We start from the raw sequence: 8024 nt of genomic DNA, 5'->3' as shown, positions 1-8024 counted from the left end.
TTCTTATCCATTCCTCGCAGGGACTCTCCCGCCATATTTTCTGGTTTCAAAGCTTCAAGCTGTGCTCCCTTAATTTGTGCGGGTAGATGCGAATGGATAGTCATGGTTAGGGACTTGACCCTTCGCCCAGAATATTCCTTCCGACTTAGGGCGTCTGCTACTACATTGGCTTTACCCGGGTGGTAACGAATTTCACATTCGTAGTCATTGAGTAGCTCGACCCACCGTCGTTGTCTCATGTTGAGCTCCTTCTGGTTGAAGATGTGCTGGAGGCTTTTGTGGTCGGTATAGATGGTGCTCTTTGTACCATACAGATAGTGTCTCCATATCTTTAGGGTGAACACGACCGCTCCTAGCTCGAGGTCGTGTGTGGTATAGTTGACTTCATGTGTCTTCAGCTGTCTTGAGGCGTAGGCGATGACCTTACCTCGTTGCATCAGAACACAGCCGAGCCCTTGATTGGATGCATCGCAATAGACTACGAAGTCTTCTGTCCCTTCGGGGAGGGACAGTATTGGTGCGGTGCACAAGGCTCGCTTCAGGGTTCGGAATGCCTTCTCTTGTTTTTCTTCCCAGTCAAAGGCCACGCCTTTCTGGGTCAATGCCGTAAGAGGCTTCGCAATCCGAGAGAAATTCTGAATGAATCTTCGGTAGTAGCCAGCGAGGCCTAGAAATTGGCGAATTTCTGTAGGCGTCTTCGGTGCTGACCAGTTCTCAATAGCTTTAATCTTGGATGGGTCCACGTGGATTCCTTCTTTGCTAACCACGTGTCCTAAGAATTCGACTCTTCGGATCCAAAATTCACACTTTGAGAACTTTGCGTAAAGCTTCTCCGATCGTAGAGTTTCCAGGACCTGTCGCAGATGATCGCTATGCTCTTCCTCACTTCTAGAGTAGATAAGTATATCATCAATGAAGACGATGACGAACTGATCCAAGTAAGGACGGCATACTCTATTCATCAAGTCCATGAAGACTGCGGGCGCATTGGTCAGTCCGAACGGCATCACTACGAACTCGTAGTGCCCGTAACGAGTCCGGAAGGCTGTCTTCGGAACATCCTCCTCGAGCACTCGCAACTGGTGATACCCGGACCTTAGATCAATTTTGGAAAAGTAACTCGCCCCTTGCAGTTGATCAAATAAATCGTCTATACGAGGAAGGGGATAACGGTTCTTGATTGTCAGTTTGTTGAGTTCTCTGTAGTCGATGCACATGCGGAACGATCCGTCTTTCTTCTTTACGAACAAGACTGGTGCTCCCCAGGGTGAGAAGCTTGGTCTTATAAAGCCCTTGCTGAGCAGTTCGTTAAGTTGGCCGGATAGTTCTTGCATCTCAGCAGGCGCTAGACGATAGGGCGATTTAGCTACGGGGGTAGCTCCTGGAATTAAATCGATTCTGAACTCGACTTGACGTTTGGGAGGTAGGCCTGGCATTTCCTCTGGAAAGATGTCAGGGAAGTCGCACACGACGGGGAAATCTTTGAGTTCTTTCATTTTCCGGCTCGTGTCGACAACGTGTGCAAGGAATGCGCGATATTCCTTGCGCAAGTATTTCTGGGCTTGAATGCTCGAGATGATGCGAAGGCTCGTACTGGGTTTGTCTCCGTAGATCATCAATGTTTCATTATTGGGCAAGTTCAAACGGATGGCTTTGTCGAAACACAGGATGTCGGTACGGTGGAGACTCAACCAATCCATGCCTATGATGACATCAAAGCTCTTGATCGCTACTGGTATGAGATCGATAGGAAACGAATGATTATCTAGCGTGAGGGTACAACCTATGTAGATTTCGTTAGAACTTTCCGTCTTGCCGTTAGCCATTTCTACGACGAAGGTTTCTTTCAGTGATTGCGGTGATTGTTTGAGTAAGTGTTTAAAGTTTTGATTTACGAAACTTCTTTCTGCCCCACTATCGAATAGAATACAAGCATAATAGTTATCAAGAAGGAACGTACCCGTGACTACGGTGGGGTCTGCTACAGCCTCATTATGGCCAATAGCAAGTAGTCTACCTGCTCCTCCCGCGTTGCCAGCCTTTGGACAATTTCTTTTGAAATGTCCGACTTCGCCACAGCCATAGCAGGCCTGGCTCGCTCCCGAACTGGGAATTTGGGAAATAGGTTTGGGAGGTGCTCTGCAGAACCGGATGGTGTGGCCCTTCCGGTCGCAATTGGTGCAGTGCATTTCACGGCATGGGCCGTTATGATGGAAGGCACACTTATCGCACTTGGGTAGATTCCCCGCATATGTTTTGGCGAGCACAGGGGCAGTAGGAGTAGTGGCAGCATGGACAGCCACTATTTGCTGGTTACTAGAAGAGGATTTGACTGATTTACCCTTCTTTCGATCTCCCCGTTTTCTCTTGTTGTCGGAGGCGTGAGTTGGGGCAGTAGTGATGGTTGTGGTTGTTGATGGAGCACGGGGAACTTCATGATCGATAAGCATTTGGGCCAACTCCTTGGCACTTTCGAATGTCGTTGGTCTTGATGATAGAACGTTCCCACGATACGGAGGTACTAGGCCCCCGATGTATCGCTCAATCTTCTTAGCTTCCGAGGGAATCATGTTAGGGCATAGGGCTACCAGATCGCAGTACCGGGTTGTGTAAGCTACTATATCGGAACCCTGCATTTTGAGATTCCAGAGTTCCTCCTCCAATTTCTGAATTTCTCCCTTTGGGCAGTACTCTGTCATCATTAGGTCTTTCAGTGTATCCCAACCCATGGCGTTAGCTGCTACCAGGGAGAGGGCTTTGACATGGCCATTCCACCATGTTAGGGCCCTTTGGGTAAGGGTACAAGTAGCAAACTTTATCTTGCTCCCTTCGGGGCAGGAGCACATTTCGAATACTGCCTCGGTTCTTTCGAACCATTGGGTTAGGGCAAGGATTCCCCCGGTCCCGTTGAAGTAGGTAGGCTTGCAACTGATGAAATCTTTGTAGGGGCATTCCCGAGCACGGGGGTGGGTTTCACCCTGGCTAGAGTTAGTGCCCAGACCACCTCCACTGGCACCACCAGAATTGACTTGCGCCAGAGCGGCGGTCACGGCTGCACTCACGGCTGTTTGGAACAACACCGGGTCGAACTGCGGAGGGACCGGCGATGTAGGTGGTGGTGGTGGAGCTTGAGTTGCAGGAGTTCTCCTGGTTGGACGCTTGCGAGGCGGCATCCTGTACTGAAAGGTTACGAAAACGATGACAATAGTAAGAATCGATTTGTAACATGATAAGAGTGTTTCTTGGACTAACTCTCTATAGTCTATCAAACAAAGGGAAATGTACTGCTAGGTTAGGGACACCCAAAAGTACAACTTCCCCATCGATTAGATACTGCCAATAGTACTGGTATTACTGATGTATAATGAGTTCGAGAAAGAAAATGACCTAGAAGTAGGTCTTACATCAAACCATCAGGGAAAATGTTGGCAGTTTAGTAGTCTAGCTTGAGTACTTCCAAAGTTAGGAATGTTTACAGGCATGTACTCTATTGACTATAGAAAGAAGGCTATTCCTTAATCAAAAGAGAGGGATGAGTTGGCATCTTTTACTGGCGACAGGGATCCTTTGGGGCAAACCCTAAGATCAGCCAGTTGGCGCACAACTCCCTGAAGATGTCGCTCGTGCGTCCTCTGACGTGCTCGGAGTTTCATGACTTCCGCTCGGGATACGGTTATGCCATTTACGCGAGAATGGGGAAAGAAAATTGATAGGCGCTAATCTATGATACTTATAAGATGATCGTTATTAGTCGACCCAATATTTGCATAGTGCATACCAATTACATGTAATCGAAGCAGAATAGACCTTCGAATAAGTGACCCTAACTCCAAGCCCACAATCAAACAAGAACAGGAAATGAAGCAAAGGTCACAGATTCTAAGTCTATAACGCCTTAGTCACATGTAACCGTGGTGTATCCACTTAGCAACTATTGCCCTACTAGTAACGACCCTTTTAGTTCTCACATATGTTGTAACTAGAATGCAGAATACTCCTATAGTATTCTTGTTCTGATGTTCTTGTAGCAGTATTGGTAAGTTTTAGACTTATTGCAACACCACAACCATTCTTAGGCACATGCTAGCCACTCCTAGGAAAATGTAGTTGATCAGGCTACATCCGCCTAGTTTTGGCCATATGTCTCTAAGCCTAACTGTGCTGTTCAACAATCTTAATACTTTTGTTCTGTTCTAGTATGATACTGACCCTTTGTATGAATGTATATATATACTTAGTTAAATATTTTATTATTTAAAAGTATATATTCTTGTTCAGAGTGTTTTAGTCCCGATGTGTTTATAGTTTGTATATCTTTTATGGGTTGATATACTTGATTCACTATAAACAGTGCTCTGATACCAATATGTCACACCCCAAAAGCGAGAACGGCGGAATACGTTCTGGGGTGGAGAACGTCATGTACAGTATCATAACAAAGCATAATAGTAAAGACAAGTAACAACATCCATTGCATTAAGATAATAATTGTAATACAAACGTGTTCAGTACAAATGTTGGACACCAAAAATACAATAAAAATAAAGTGGAGTCTTATGTGTGCTCCGTCTTCTCAAAAGCTGCATCCGTACCTGTCTACCGATGACCTGAGAATACAAGTTATTTTGAAAACGTTTATCAGCATAAAGCTGGTGAGTTCATAAGTATTTAGTGTCATTTCCTGTATAAAAACATTCACAATTATACATTGTAAAAGTAAGTTTCGGTGTTCGAAAATAGCATGGGCCCTAGAAAACCCTATGTTTTCCAGAAAAAGTAGTCTTCACCAAGACCCGATGGTTTGTTTGTTCCTTTGATAATGTACAAGTTTTCCTAGTAGTTATTTGTTTGAAAATATAGTTTGACTTTATCCATGTATAGTAATGAGAAAAATGTTTTACCCCAACAGTATCACTGTCGGCCATATGTAATGAAATGCAGGCTCCAGGTAGTATTAAATGTACAATACTCCTCAGGGAGTCTGTTGCCTTTAATTTTTAAAGTATTAATTAAAGGTTTGAATGTGAACTCGTACGTAACCATGCTGATTGACGATCGAATCCCTTTGACCCTCCGAGTCATATGTAGATGTGACATTTTGTCACCCCTGGGCCTAGACGGCTCGGACTGTAGCTAGCAGTCGGGATGTGGGAGTGTCTGTCCCGTATAGATCTATACACATAATGCCCGCTCTCCCTCCAGGAGACTCTGGTTACGCGGTGATAGCACAAAGATGTGTCGTATCGAGAAATAGTATGTCACATTCTATTTTAGTAAGTTCTCTTGTATAGTATGTAGTGTTCTCTTTGTATAGCATATAGTGTTCTCTTTGTATAGTATGTAGTGTTCTCCTTGTATAGTATATAGTGTTCTCCTTGTATAGTATATAGTGTTCTCTTGTATAGTACATAGCATATATTGACTCACAACTGAATTGACTTTAGTAGTTGTCATGGCAATAGCAGCACTGAGTAGTAATCCTTAACTATACCTATTATATTTAAATAGTAATGTTGGTTGTATGCCCTTGATATTCAAAGGCATTGCACTGATATGAAAACTTTTATATCTGACACAAATATATAAGATATATAACTAAGAATTCAACGAGAGTCGGACTAATAACAAAATACCCTAAGCCCACAATCAAACAAGAACAGGAAGTAAGGTGAGTTATTAGTCCTAAGTCCTTCAAGTCTTACTTATATAAATATATTGGTGTAGATATGGTTTGGGAATAAAAATAGTTTAAAAGAATTTTCGAAAATAGTTTTATAGTGATTTAACACGAAAATGAATTTGGTAAGCATTTGAAAACAGTTTAATTGGCAATATAGTTGAAAATATAGAAAATCCCTTTTTGGTGGTAAAAACAGTTAATAGTGTAGAAAATCCTTTTGGTTGCAAGTTATAATTCACATGCGATTGTTACTATAACTTATTTGGTTCAACTTGTATTCCCCCCCATAAAACAGTTAAAAACATTTAAAAAGGTTCATTTAGGGGTATGAACTCACCTGTAGTGAGTGAAGTGGATGGAAACGCCGGATAGGATGCTAGGTGTCAAGTGAGGACTTGAACACACACACGGATCCTATGTAACATGTAGTGATGTATAAAGTATCTAATTAGTTGTGTAATCACTAGTTAAGTGAGTAAAGGCACTTTAATGTATGAAAACACTTTGTTTCAAGTGTTAGGAGTGCTAAAGGTTGCATCTAAGGAGTGTATGGCCTCACTATGGAGTTTACACTTCACTTGGCCACACTTAAGTGTGTTTACGGTTGGGAGACCATTTCCCCCATGAGTTTACGGCCGTAAACTCATGGAAATGGTGAGTTTGTGTGTCTAAAGGTCTCATGCATCACAAGGAAGGCTCCTAGGATCAATTCGAGGGCTAGGGAAGTGATTAGGGTTCAATTGGGTACTCCCTTGGAGTTTACGGTCCTTGGACCACTCCTTGGGAGTTTACGGTCGTAAACTCTAGGGTTTACGGCCGTAAGCCCTTGACCACTTCAACCATTTCATGTTTTAGGGTCCTAAGCTCATCTACACTAGTTTCTAGTTCATCAAACAAGCTAAGGAAGGGTTTAGGGGCATCAAAACACCATTTGAGGTGTTTACGGTTTTGGGTTTACGGTTCTTGAATGTTCAAGAACCGTAAACTCAAGTTTATGGCCAAAAAGTCACGATCTTGGGTTCCTTAGTCCATGCATGTAAGTATCTAAGCTATATCTAAGCATTAGAGAAGGTTTGGAAGTGTTTTGGGGCTTCAAAACTCTCACATAGGAGTTTACAGTTTTGGGAGGCTCCCCAAACCGTAAACACATGCATGTTGGGGTATTTGGATGATCCAACTCGAAATAGTTATGAATACCAAGCTAGAAAATCAGTTAGGAAGATTACCTTTTATTTTTGAGGCTTGAAAGTGGTGTTCTTGAGCCAAACCCGATTTTAGAGAGAGAAAGTAGAGAGAGAAAGCTCCAAGGTGGGGAAAAGGCTCTAAAGGTGGACACTCCTCCTTTATATATGACTGCCTAGTGGGGACCCACCATACATTGTCGTTTAATCGGAGCTAAATGTTTTTACCCGGTAAACTAACCGTAACCCGACTTAGTTGTTTTTATCCCGTCAATAAATATATTATTTTAATAACTCAAAATGAATTATTTTAATAAATAAAAGTTAACGGAAAATTTTAATAGAACTAACTTTTATTAACGGAAATGGGTTACAGTGACGGAGTAAATTTCGGGTTGTCACAAGCTTTGACATGTACTCAGAAATTAGCTGACTTTCTTACCAAAGTTCAGAGTTCTGATACTAGATTGTTTTGATAAAACTTTATCGAAATCATACACCTCTTTTAGATAGCTCACAGGTGTGTCTATACAATTTTGGAACTATGAAAAGGGATGCTGTAATCATAGTCTCAACTGTTTAGACCATTTTTCCACTTCTCACAAGTCCATGTTAGTATGCCGGTTAACCACACACGCTCCACTAACGACTTTGAGAATGCAAATATCACAATTGCTATCTAGCTAAAATCTACTTAATGAAAGTGTTTCCTCGCCATCATTTTCATGAATCGGAGAGAAACCTTATGACACTTAGAATTAATGGTGTATGTGTTCTAATCCATGTGAATTGTCAAAACCATAGACACAAGAAAAGGTTAATGACAAATCCAAACTCATATGGACTGAACTCAATCTTAATTTCTTGCCACCTGGCAGCTCATGGGCCTGCCATTGCTTCTAAGTTGTTATAAAAACAATTGAGAACATGTAGAACTCAAATGTATACCCAACTTAACTGGAATGGGCACAGAAATGTCAACACAATAGGTTATAAAACTCACGTCGTGTGTTAGTGTTAAACTACAGGTTTTTATTCTTGATTAGATCTTGAACTTCTTTTCAGGATCATTAAGACTCTCACTGTCCTCTTGACATATAAGACTTTCTTGTCAGTTATTCAAGAGATAGTGTGGATTCTAATCAAGACAAACACTTCACAAA

Source organism: Lactuca virosa, chromosome 9 (assembly GCF_052849685.1).
Source record: "Lactuca virosa cultivar CGN04683 chromosome 9, Lactuca_virosa_CGN04683_v6, whole genome shotgun sequence".
In the NCBI taxonomy this organism is placed as follows: domain Eukaryota; kingdom Viridiplantae; phylum Streptophyta; class Magnoliopsida; order Asterales; family Asteraceae; genus Lactuca; species Lactuca virosa.
Note: the sequence above shows the minus strand (reverse complement) of the source record.